The 12761-nt window shown below is 46.0% G+C and overlaps 1 protein-coding gene across 1 annotated transcript in view; it reads left to right on the top strand.

Annotated features, from left to right (window-relative positions):
• The window catches only part of ZBTB38 (zinc finger and BTB domain containing 38), a 132043-nt gene continuing 119282 nt past the window's right edge, over nucleotides 1–12761 (top strand). The window contains exon 1 of the mRNA XM_065942231.1: nucleotides 1–219. The gene's annotated coding sequence lies outside the window, so the exon portion shown is untranslated. The remainder of the gene's footprint in view (nucleotides 220–12761) is intronic.

Genomic DNA, 12761 nt, shown 5'->3' with positions numbered 1-12761 from the left:
ACTCGGCCACACCAAGCAAGTGTGGGCACCTAGGGTTTCTAGGAGAGCTCTCCGGCTGCTCTGGGTCTCATCCAACTGGTGTCGAACCAAACATTCCCAGCCAAGGTTGTTTATGCTAGAGGAGGAAGAATGCCTGCCCCAGAGCCAGCTCTTGGGGAAAAGAATTGTTGATATAGGCCAAGCCCCCAGAGAAGAAAGATTTCACTGCAGCTGCTAAAGGTTGGTGATATACTTTTTCTCCAATTCAGTGAAAGTTGTCCATGTTTGCTTTTTTTCCCATGAATTTCATTAATGTGTTTTGTCCGAATGACCTTTGGAATAAACAGGAAGAAAAGAATTTTAAATCAATAGAATAAGCTTCTTGGCGGACTGAGAGTTTTATCCATCATTGATTCTCCACATCTAGTATAGTGCTGGACAGGCAAAGGCCTAATAAATATTTGATGAAGGAAGGAGAGAAAGATAGAAGGAAAGGGGGTGGGGGAAGGAAAGGATTAGAGATTGCCATGGATGGAAAGAATGCTCATTTATTGCTCAAAAATAATATGATGATATCATAGTTATGTTTTCAAAGCTAATTAGTAGCATTAACACTGACTCCTAGAATCAATAAAACAAATTAAGTCACTTTGCAAATTAAAGGATGTATTTATAAAGATAAAATAATAGTAGACAACCAGAATAACAAGAACAGTCAAAAAGTGTTTCTTGGAACTTAAGCATAAAGATAAACAGCAGTGCTCATATTTTAAGATAAATTAAAAACTCTGTAATGTAATTGCCACTTGTTCTGTCTATGCCCAATTCTCCAAAGCAAATTAAAACAACTAAGGACTTTAGTTATGGATAAATGCAAGATGATCATGGAAGTGATCGAGTTGACTGCAGCTGGCCAGTTTGGCATTTAGAAAAGGCCAACCAATCTGAAATTGTGGATTAAATAAATTTACAAATATGTAGACTTCCTACTGTGGAGAGGGATTAACAACTCAAAAATATTTTATTACATGTCAATGAAAAACATCTCAGGACAGAAAAAGATTAAGGAAATTAACACTTTTAAAATATCAATCTTTTATTTATTTGATACTATACAAGCTACACAGTTCCAGTCCAGCAAAATAATTCTATATGACACATAAGTGGCAAAAGAACACACCACCGTGATGGATGTAGAAGGGGAATAATTAAGACATATCATTTTTATAAAGTCAAGATCTCAAAACTAAGATGTTTCTTCAGCAATTCAGATAGTGACATATGTTAAGGTTCTTGGTGTTAGAAAAGCTCACTATAATTTTATATCATTTTAATTTGGGGAGAATAAAATATAACTTAGAAAAATCTAAAAACATCTCCAAAGCAAAATTCCGAGAAACCTCTGTTGTAACACCAGTCTTGAAAAGATTGTATTAATGAGGCATGTAATTTGTTTTGAAGGATTTGCCAGCATGATTTAGACTCTCATGATCAGCACAACTATAAATTATAAAAGAAAACTGTTGGTTAACGTAGGTAGATGATGACTGGCGACTGCCAAAAATTAAAATTGTACTTTCTTAGTTGCTGTGGGGTGTTCCCAAAGTTATGATTCAGGCTTTTTGTGTACAATAAATTTCACATGTGAAACTGATTAGTGCAAGAGTTCAATGGGTCCCAAACTTCAACCAGTGATGATTTTTGTCCTGTGTTTTGCCACTTGTACCTCCTTTTGTTTTTTTCCTTTAAATGAAAATTTTTTTTCTTTTTTCTTATTTTTTGTTGGAGGATAATTTCTTTACAGTGTCAAACTTTCTTTTTAACTTAAATATATTTTAAAAAGAATCTTGGTGGATATTACCACCTAACATCATCTCTGATGGGTATTCTTTGGAAAGCACTTTAGTAACAAAATAATAATAATAATGATGATGTTGATGATAATTTAAGCCTCTTTCAAAACTAATTCTATGAGACAGAGACATCTTGGTGGAGAAGAAATTAGAATCCTTAGAGCTCATGGGAAAGAGTTTGGGTAAATCATATGCTCAGGTTACAGTTTGCCTTCTGTGGCTCTATTTAAGAAGCAAGTTAATGTTTACATGACAATGAACTTCAAAGTCCAGGCAATAAGGAGGAAAATAGAGTGAGAGAGAAAAACAATTGGCTTGTCACTTCTCCTTACCCTGTGGGGAGGCCACAGGGGTCAGCAGCACACAGACACTGGAGGGAACCCAAGTCGTGGGGGTAGAGGTGGTCCTAACGTACCAGAGCACAATAATTCTTTATTAAATCATTGATATAAAAATGTATTATCCTAAAAAAAATGTATTATCCTAAGATACAACCACTATGTTTCCTGACTCACATGGCATTTACTCTTGTTGGAGTTTCACCAAGTCTTGAAATAATTCTTTCTACAGTCTTGGTGGAAAATTCTTTACCTTATCTCTTTTGCATGATGCCATCTCTGACCATGTTGTATGTCTTTACTGTGATACTCTTGGTTTATACAAGTGAATGCTGTTATTATAACAAAGTGGGACATTACATAATACAATGAAACAGCATTATTCCTTTCAAGCACTTCCTTTCTGACTCTTCCTCTTGTGGGGAATTTTCACTTATTCCTGACTTTTAAGTTAGGCCAGCCTCATACATGACACCAGCAGTGTAGACAAGGGGCAAGGGCTTGCCAGACGGGCCCCTGGACAAGACATCTTCCAGGCTTGCTTCAAAGGGAAACTCCAGGCCTTGAGGCCCAGCAGTAAAGCAGTGCCTGCCTGGAGGGAAGTCACTAGTTGCATTTTAAACATGGCATATAGTATTTTGAGGTGCATACAGATAACATTTAGAAATGTTAAGTCCTGGAAAAGGTCCCTTTAAAGTCATAATGCTGAAAGCTCAGCTTCTTGGTACACTGGTGCTGAATCGAATCTTGAAGATGGAGGTGGTTTTTTTTTTTTTTTTTTGAAGATGGAGTTTTGGGTGAAGTAGAAAAGGATAGCTTTATTACTTTGTCAGGCAAAGGGGGCCACAGTGGGCTAATGTGCTCAAAACCCGTGTGTCCCCACTTGGGGAAGATAGTGAGAAGTTTTATAGCCCTTGTCCAAAGAGGGCGTGATCAGCTCATGGACATTTCTTCTGATGGGCTGGTGGTGAGGTAAGTAGGAGTCAGCATCATCAACCTTCTCTTTTCATCTGGTCTGGGGTCTGCATGCTATGGGCAGGCTACCAGTTAATCGTTAACTTCTCCCACCTTGGGGCGGGGGTGGGGGGCAGAGGCGGTTTTAGTATCCACAAAATAGCTCAGAGATAACTCGTGTGTGTTTCCATTGATGGGGAAACAGGACTTTGCCCCAAGGCTGCTCTTGACTGTCCGCTTCTCCTTGGCCTCACATCCCATCCAGTCTCTAGTCCACAGCTGCTTGAATCTGCCCATTGGAAACCAGGAAAGATCCTGGAGGCTGAATGAAGGCTGTTCCCTATAATCAAAGAAATGGGGGCACAGAAAGTCTGTGCTCAGGAGCCCCACAGGGCCCTGCACAGTATCAGTTGGGCTCCATAGCTGACAGGTCTGTGTGTTCCTAAGAGACTGTCTGAAAGGAGGAAAGGAGGCTGAAGAGATTTTCTTCAGATGAAAAGGCAGAGATTTGAGCTAACTACCTCCTCCCTCAAGGAGGGGGGAACATAACTCCGCACTCCTTAAGTGTGACTTCCTTCTGAAGGGCACAGTCTGGAAGGGGGCAGGGAGGGACTTCACAGTGGAGAAACGTGGCAGAGATGAACTCAGCCAGGTGGCCAAGGTCAACATCGGCTGTGATAACCCAAGTCGACAGTGTGCACCTTGACGATGAGAATGGCAGTTCCCTCTGTGGTCTTCCTCTCCAGTTTCTGTAACACCAGTGTAATAATGAGGAAAACAACAGACAAACCCACATTGAAGGAAATTCTATAAATGCCCGAGTTGCCATTTCCTTCTCCAGGGGATCTTCCCGACCCAGGGATCGAAGCCGCGTCTCTTGTGTCTCCTGCGTTGGCGGATGGGTTCTTTGCTGACTGAGCCGCCAGGGAAGCCCCCTCACAATAGTCAGAGTCATCAAAATCGAGGAAAGTGTGGGACTTCCCTGGAGGTCCAATGGTTGAGACTCCATGCTTCCACTGCAGGCCAGAGGTTTGATTTCTGGTCAGGGAACTCAGATCCTGAATGCCATGTGATATGGCCAAAACCAAACCAAAATCAAACAAACAAAAAAAATCAAGGAAAGTGTAAGAAATTATCACAGCCTACAGCAGCCTAAGGAAGTTTGACAACTAAATGTAATATGGTACCATGAATGCTTTCCCAGAACAAAAAAAGTATATCACCTCCAAACTAAGGAAATCTGAACTAAGTATGGTCAGATGAGCGTCTTTCTGACTTTAAATATTTCCTGAAAATCCAAGAGAGACTTTGTAGTCATATCAAGAATTCGGTGCTGCCTCTGGTGGCTGTTACCCCAAGATAAATGGGGACAGATTCTGGTCATATAGTCTAGTGCTAGAAGTTACTTCAAGAGGGAGGAGCCAGGAGGAATGGCAGGGATAAATCATTTAATGTACACATTCATTCATTCATTCATTCACACACACCAATCCAATGAAACAGTGATACTCTCTTTTCAAAACAGCTCTCCCAGTCTCCATGGACTTCTCTGTGTCTATTCATCTTTACAGGTGGTGTTTATCATGCACTTTCATGTGCCTACTAACCTAAATCGCTGTCCTTGGCTTCATCTACAACTTACCATAATCCTCTCATCAGTAAATAGATCCACCTGTCTAAAGACTTCCTTACATGTACAACACACAGTGGTACTCAGAGCTCCTCAAAATTTGCTGATCCCACTGCTCTTTCAGTCTCTCTCTTGGTGGATGATGCCACCACCCACTGCTCAGCAACCCAGATCAGGAGCTCACCCTGTGCTGAGCTATTCCACAAAGCCCCTGAACTACAGAATCATGCCACCCCCTGAATGTTTCCAAGAGCGGAGCCTTCTGTTCAAAAGCTCAGCTCTCAGAAAGAAGCCTGAGTTAAGAAGCTTCAGTTCAGCTTCTTAACACATCTCATCCCAGAGGCAGCCTCGGTCCCCTAGACGCATTCCCACCTCCAGCTCATCCACCCACCGCCTGCGCATGCAGGGATGTCTCTAACTCATAGACCTGACCACACCACCCCCCTGGGCCAGCCCTCCAGGATTCTCCCTCATCCCTGGAATAAAGGCCAGGCTCGTCAGCCCAGCACACAAGTCCCCTTCATGAGTTGCCTCCTCTTGTCATTGTCCCCTCATCTCCTGCCATGTTCCCAGCTTCACCTTCTGCTTCTACCAAACAACTGGAAATCCCCTTGTTCAACTTCCTCCCGTGTCCTCCTCCTTCTTGGGCTTCAAGCCTGAGGCAGGTGCCCTCAGGGCTCCTCCTTAGTGTTCTGATAGGTGCCGCCTTCCCCCTTCTCCCCACCACCACTGTGCATAATTCAGTCATTGTGCTCAGTCATGAATGCAGTAATTGGCTAGTCTAAAAACTAAAAAAATACATCAATGAACAAAACAGAAAACCCTGTCTTCTCGGAGCATCCTGCCTTTGATTTTTCTTTGCACACTGCCTTCAATTTTCCTCTGCACACTGCCTTCAATTTTCCTCCTCCCTGGGGAGATTTTGAAGGTGAGAACTGTTCTTCTATGCATCTTAAATACTTAACACAGTACACAGCACATAACTGGTGTGCAGAAAATACAGATGAATAGTCCGTGAATGAAGACCACTGTTTGGCCCATCCTTCACGCCAGCTCAAGTATGGGGGTTAGAGAAAATGCCTTCAACATGCTGAGCAAAAACAACTGGAAGGCCTCACTCCACACCCTCCCTAATCCTCCCAATTTAGTTAATTTCCTTTCCATTAAGCAGCAGAAGTTTAGTGGCACATCTGCATGTTCTTCTCCGAGGGTGTCCTCTTGTCTCTGGGGAGGACAGTTCTTGCACAACCAGAATATCGTAAATGTTGGTTGTTTTTAAGAATCAAGCTCCAGATGAAGCACAAACAATTCTATTTCTAGAACAGAGCAAGGACGTTGCCACAGAACCGTAATAGTCCAGGGGCCAGAGCTTAGGGATGGGGTGGAGGAGAGTGAGAGTGGATGGACATGCAATGCAGGGTGATTTCCTCCGGGACCAAGGCAGAAGTGCCCCAAAACTTGCCTTGCACCAGTGTGTCAAGAACTAGAAAATTATCCCACACCTCTGTTGCTCCTTTTTATTGGACAGCCTTTAATCCTATTTGAGATTTTTGTTAAATCAGATGCACACTATTATATTTGTAAATTTAGAAAATAGTTGGGTTAGCAAACGGGTGAAGAGGAGATGGAATGCGTGTTGCTGAAGAGGGGGATCACTGTCACCAGGAGGCTGTCTGTGTTCCCTCCTTACCTGTGGGGACAGGAGTTGGGAGGTGAAAGCGCCCGGTGTTGACTGCAGTCTGTGACCTCAGGGAGGTCTGGCCTTCGCATCAGCGCTGAGTCACTGGCTGACGTGTTCTCCTGACTGTAAGGCGACCGCTGTGCCCTCCCCTGGGTCTCCGGAACAGAGAATTCTCCTGGGAATTCAGCAGAGGTGCTGGGAGACCTGCATAACCTCCCTCCAGGAAAGCTTTCCCCTCCTCCCATGATGGGGGGATGTGCAGCACCTTCCCCTTCCTCTTTGTCCCCTTTTCTGATGAAGTCATTTCTTGTCCATCCTGTGGAACTGTTGGACAAAGCACAGCCTCTGTACCTTCAGGGCCAGGATGAGAGGGGGCCATCCACTGCCTTGTTGGGGAACCTTGTGTAGGGTACTCGGACTCTATGCCTCACTTGCCTCCTATCCTCCCCACCTCCCTGGATTCTTTTTTTAATGCAATCTTTCTTTGTTTGTTATTTTGCTGCGCTGGGTCTTCCTTGCTGCAAGCAGGTTTTTCTCTAGTTGAGGAGAGCAGGGGCTACTCTCCAGCTTCTCATCGCACTGGCTCTCTGGTTACAGAGCAGGGGCTCTAGGCACGTAGGCTTCAGTAGTTGCAGCACGCTGGCTCTAGAGGGCGCAGGCTTCAGTAGTTGTGGCTCAGCTTCTCTGCAGCGTGTGGAATCTTCCCAGACCAGGGATCAATCCCGTGTCCCCTGCATTGGCAGACGGACTACTATCCACAGCACCATGTAGGGGACACAAAGGCAGAGAGAGTCAGCCAGCCCACATGTGTTGCCATCAAACCGTGTCCGATGAGGGAGCATCGTAAACCATCACCCCCAAAGAAGTTTGTAGCACTGAGGTCCTTCCCTCAGGGCAGGCCGAGTACAACCTCACCTTTCCAGGACCCATTCGTCACGGTTGCTCATGTCTGCTCCCAGAATGCCTGTGTATGCGTGTCGTGTATGGGTGTTTCACTGTGATGATCTCGGAGGGGTTTCAACAGAGGCCGTTCTCTGAATTCCTTTGGCTGTGCGTTATAAGCTGAGCCTGGGCTGGAATTGGGTGTTCCCCATTCCTGGATTCAGGCAGAAAGGGGAAGATCTGAGAAGCACAGAGCTAGAGGGGAGACCTACTCTCTGGCAGCTACACAAGTGTTTGGAGATCACGTGTTCTTGACGGAGAGGCTTCTTCTGGGAAGGCCTGTGAGTCAGGACCCCCGGAGTCCTCAGCTGGGTGACTTTGCATGAGTCACCTCGACGATCGATGTCTGATGAATAAGTGGTGATAGTGCATTTTGCCTTCTCTGGTCTCAGGGTGTGTGACCCTTTGGGGGAAGGGTCAGCAGTGGGGAAATGTGTCATCGATATCTTCCCTTTGCTCACCCCTCTCGTTTCCTGCAGATGATGTCAGACAGTGCATCTCAGCAGCGTGCAGTGTCTGATTCTTGCTCTTATCTTGTTTTTCTTTGTCCTATATTTTTTTTCCTAAGTTGAATATTCAAGTCTTTTCATGGCCTCTGAAATGAGTTGAATTTTCCTAGCCTTCCATTCGAATTCTGGCTCCTTTCCATTTTCCCATTCCGAACGCCCTGTTCTCCAAACAAATTCATCAGCTAACCCTTCCCTGGACGCCGCACAGACTTTTCCAACCTCGCCTGTGCTTCCCCTCTTGTCGGGCTGTACTCACCACACTCACCTTTCAGGTTTTACTGTCTTATGTAAATCTACAGAAACCCTGCCCAAGTCTCACCTGGCCTTTCCACCCATCTCTGAGCCCTTAGCCTTAACTGTACTTGTAACCCCCTTGGACTGGGCAGGGTTGATGGCTTCTGGCATCTTATCTTCCTGCCTCTCCTTTGTGTTGGGGACACATCTCTCACTTTGCTATGTTTCAAGAGCATTCCCAGAGCTCAGGGCAGGCTAGAGTACATCTGTAACATTAACAGGTGCTCCTTGATGTTTGCCTGAGATAAGGATGAAACAAGCTGCCGCCCTGAACTGTGCACCCGATGTTTGTTCCCAGGGCCCTTGGGTTTTCGGAGTGCCTGTGGCTGAGAGTCGGGGAAGGGGCACAGAGAGAAGAAACCCAGAGCTAACTAGGCTTACATCTCTTCTGTATGGGGGCCTCAAGTCACATTAAAAAAAAAAGAGTGTGTGCTGAAAATTTGAAAACCATTGTGATTGTTTTCATGGCTCAAGTGATAAACAGTAGGAAAAACTCGTGCCCACTGTTGGAAAGTGGTACCTGTAAAACTAAGAAACCATCAGAAAAGAAAGGGTTTGGCTCAGAGTGGGCACTTTACACAGAACTCAGTGAAAAGAGCTGACCTGTAAGAAAGGGACACATAAATTTGCCGAGACCGTCTAAATGCTTAGAAGTTTGCATTTTGGGTGACCAGAGGTCAAAAGCGATGAAAACTCTGAAGTGAATCATTCAACAGTTAGACTGTCTCTTCTGTGCAGGCCTTGGATCCCCCAGGGGTCAGTGTGAAGCCAGGGCTGCTAAAGCCTTGTTTGGGTGCAGGAGATAGGATGGAGTGGACCAGCTCAGTGAGAGGGGATGGGCAGTGCAAGGCACAAGCGAGGAAGGTGGGGGCAGCTGCCAACTGCCTTGGTTGCTCACCCCAGACTTCCTCGCCCCACTTCTCTCTGCCACCCTCTGCCTGTTGCCTCCCTTCCTGTGCTCAAGGTGGCCACCAGCCCGGAGTCTACGGGTCTTCCTTGCACCAGAGCCCACAGTCATCTGACTGGCTGCCCCTCACATTGTAAGAGGGAGAGCCTGGGTCCAGCCCGTGCTGAGTGGAGAGGCGGGGTCACCAGGGGGTCAGGCTGACTGTAGGAGGCCGGGTGTGGGATCCCACAGGGCAAACCAGCTGACAGACCCTGCTGCAGGGGTTCTGAGCCCACGTGTCCATCGTGTGAGCAAAGGGACGTTGAAGCAGGATTTGCACCGTCAGAATCAGTCACTAGCTGTGAGGCTCTTGCGTCCTCCGGAGCCTGCAGCCTTGTTTCCTCTCCCCCAGCATGGACTCTGCAGCGTAAGACCAGACCTGGTTAGCGGCTTCTCAGCTCTGGTGACAGAGGAAGTCAGAGCACAAGAGACCTTCACACACACTGCGGTATCTTCCGTACAGAGCAGTGGCTGAAACCAAAACGTAAAATGAAACTGCTGCTGCTGTTGCTGCTTAGTTGCTCAGTTGTGTCCGACTCTTTGCGACCCCATGGACTGTAGCCCACCAGGCTCCCCTGTCCATGGGATTCTCCAGGCAAGAACGCTGGAGTGGGTTGCCATGCCCTCCTCCAGGCGATTTTCCCAACCCAGGGATCAAACCCCGGTCTCCTGCATTGCATTTGCCGACGGAGCCACCAGGGAAGCCCAAAATGAAACTACATGTAATCAAAATGTCTCTGGAAAATCCTTCAAATCACCCAGAAGGTATGGGACACATATGTCTCCCAGCAAGCCCAACACAGTCGGATTTTCCTTTAGCACCAGAGAAGACTGTGTTTTTTGGCTGACAACCAGGTGATGTGATTATTGTGCTTTCAGGGGCCATGTGTTAGGAAAAAAGCCTTTACATGTTAGATCCAGTCTCAGCTACAGAGCTGCATGGGGAAATGCATATTCCCTTTGAGGCATCTCCTTTAGGAGTGAGGGGAGGATGCCCCACAACCTAAGATCTTCTCCCTGATCTGCCCTTCTCTTCCCCCACCTCCTCTCCCTGCCCTCCCCTCACTCCCCTGCCTCCTCCTTCCCTCCTCCCTCCCTCTCCTCTTCCCTCCTCCCTTCTTTCTTTCTTCCCCTCCCTCCCTCCTTCTTTCTTTCTATCAATCATCTCTTTCCTTCTCTCCTTTTCTCCCTTACTCCCAACCCCCTCTTTCTTTCCTCCTCTGTCCCTTTCTTTCTTTCCGTCAAGGATATGTGATGGTTACATTGACTTCAGTTACTTCTTCCTGGGATGGGATGGGATTTCGCTGGGAAAATGAAGGAGCTCATCTGTACCCCATTTGGCACTTAGGTGTCCTCTGTCCACACGGGGACCAGGTGCTCTCTGAGGCAGGAACAACGTCCTGTAGTTTGAAGCATTTCTTCCGTACCTGCTCCTTCTCACCACCAGCCCCGGCCCTCTGTAGGCACAATGTCCTGCTTAGATGAGCCTTGCTTACCTGGCTGGTTCTGCCCATCTGTGCTTGGTCCCCCGAGCTGAGAAGTGAGCTGTAAGGAAGGGGAAAGGTACGTTAAAACAAAACACTTACTGAATTTTGAACAATTAGCTAACAATGGACATATGATAAATTAGCTAATTTTGAACAATTAGCTAATGATGGAAGACTCATCCTTGAGGTCTTTCTCTAAAAACAAACAGAGGGGCTGGATCCATGGTCTTCAACTTGGCCATCCATAAGAATCACTGGCGAGAACAGATTCTGTTTCAGTAGCTTGAATCAGATAGCCACTGCTACCGTGTCCCCAGCCCAGTGCTAATGCAGGACCACACCATCACGGAAGGGGCCATGTTGGGAGAAATAGCCCCACAGTCTCACGTATGAACTGAAGATTATACTCCTCCCCAGGACCTGGTATGCAGATTTGTTGTGAAGACTAAATGGCTTAACATTTGTCAAGCGTTCAGAGCAGTGCCTGACACAAAGCAAGTGCCATAGAAGTGTTTTTAATTAACAATAATTTGTAAAATCCCACACTAGTTGTCTGACCCCTACACCTCTAAAATTAATGAAATGAACTTCTTAGATGCGGGTGAAATCTTGGGTGGAAAAAGCTGGTAGACAAAATAAGAAGTGTGAATGTCATTCATCATCATTTTACCTGCCTTGGAGCAGGTAAAGATCTAACCCACATCCGCTGTCCTAGGTGGCTGAGCTGAAAGAGGATAGCCCCCACATGCACAGGGCATCCGCAGCTGCCACCCCAGTTCCCAGAGCCAGCACAGTTATTCTCCCCAGAGTTAAGCTCACTTCCTCAGACCACCTCCCTACAGGTCTCTGCTGGACTCTGTCATATGTCAACCGCACCGCTAGTCTCTGTCAATCACATTACCCCCATGTTGTTTCATCCTAATGGTCATCATTGTTTAAAGTGATCTGCTTTGTTATGGTGTCTTCCTTGCTAGAATGGAAGCATGTCTGTATCATTGTCTGCTATACTCTGTGCCCAGTGCAATCTTTGACACAGAGGAGATGCCCAATTCATATTTGTGAATGCATGTGCCACAACAGTGTCAGAGAGTAGAGAACTGAAGGGGAAAATATAACAGGTTCATTCTGTTTTGCTGATTGTCCTCTTTCCAGCTCTCATTACTGTGAGCTGGAAGCTGCTTCCCAAGGGCTGCAGTGATCTGAGGGCAGCCAGTCTGGTGTGGAAATGGCTAACCATTGGACAAGGATCCCTCCCAACTTTCCCTGGGAGACTGTCAGCCCTGCCCTGACTGCTGGTTGGTGTGACATTTGTCTTCAGGTCTCAGCTAGGTACAGGGGCACCGGCTGGTCCTTGGACAAACCTTACTGTCAGCAATATTTGCATACTTTACACAGAGGCATAAAACCCAAGCCACTTGGCTTTCCTAGCCAGAGCAACTAACATGCTTTTCAACTTCCTTCTCAAGACCATCAGGTATAACATTTACTATTTCATATATCCAGATAGAACATGGCCCAGGCATCTGGATAGTTCAAATCAAAGACACAAAGTTTCTGATTGGGAGTCACAGATGAATTTGTAAGTACAACCCACCCAAACTTCTCTAGTGTCTCTCACGAAGACCACTGTTGGCATCTGGGCAGAGGCCCTACTTTGTGGTGTGGGGCTTTCTAGCATACTAGATACCTAACACCCCTCTCGTTGGGGAACTAAATGCCAGTACCCTGGATGTCAACAAAACGCCACCAGGCATTTCCAAACACCCCTTGGGGGTGAGATTGACCCGTTTGAGAAATGCTTGTTAGGGGGAAAGTAAATCACTTCATTTGACCTTAAACGTGGTATTTTAGCATCAGCTTGTTTGGGGGGTTTTTAAAAATAATTTTTAATTACAGACGTAGTTGTCTCTTTGTATAAATTTATTTTGGATAAAGCTGAAGTCTCCTTTGACACCTACTTGCGGTTTTATCACCTGTCCACTTCCCTGTGAAAATGAGGGTAATTGATAGGATTTCTGTCCCTTTCTACATGCTTCCATACGTTTATAGAAACCTGTATACAAGTCCAGTAGAGTGTCATTAGTGTGTGTTTATACACACACATTTCATCTGCATTTGATATTTTCACTTGGCAATATGTGTTGAAGA

This window comes from Muntiacus reevesi, chromosome 8, assembly GCF_963930625.1.
Source record: "Muntiacus reevesi chromosome 8, mMunRee1.1, whole genome shotgun sequence".
NCBI classification, from domain to species: Eukaryota; Metazoa; Chordata; class Mammalia; order Artiodactyla; family Cervidae; genus Muntiacus; species Muntiacus reevesi.
This window is presented reverse-complemented; position numbering and strand designations above follow the sequence as displayed.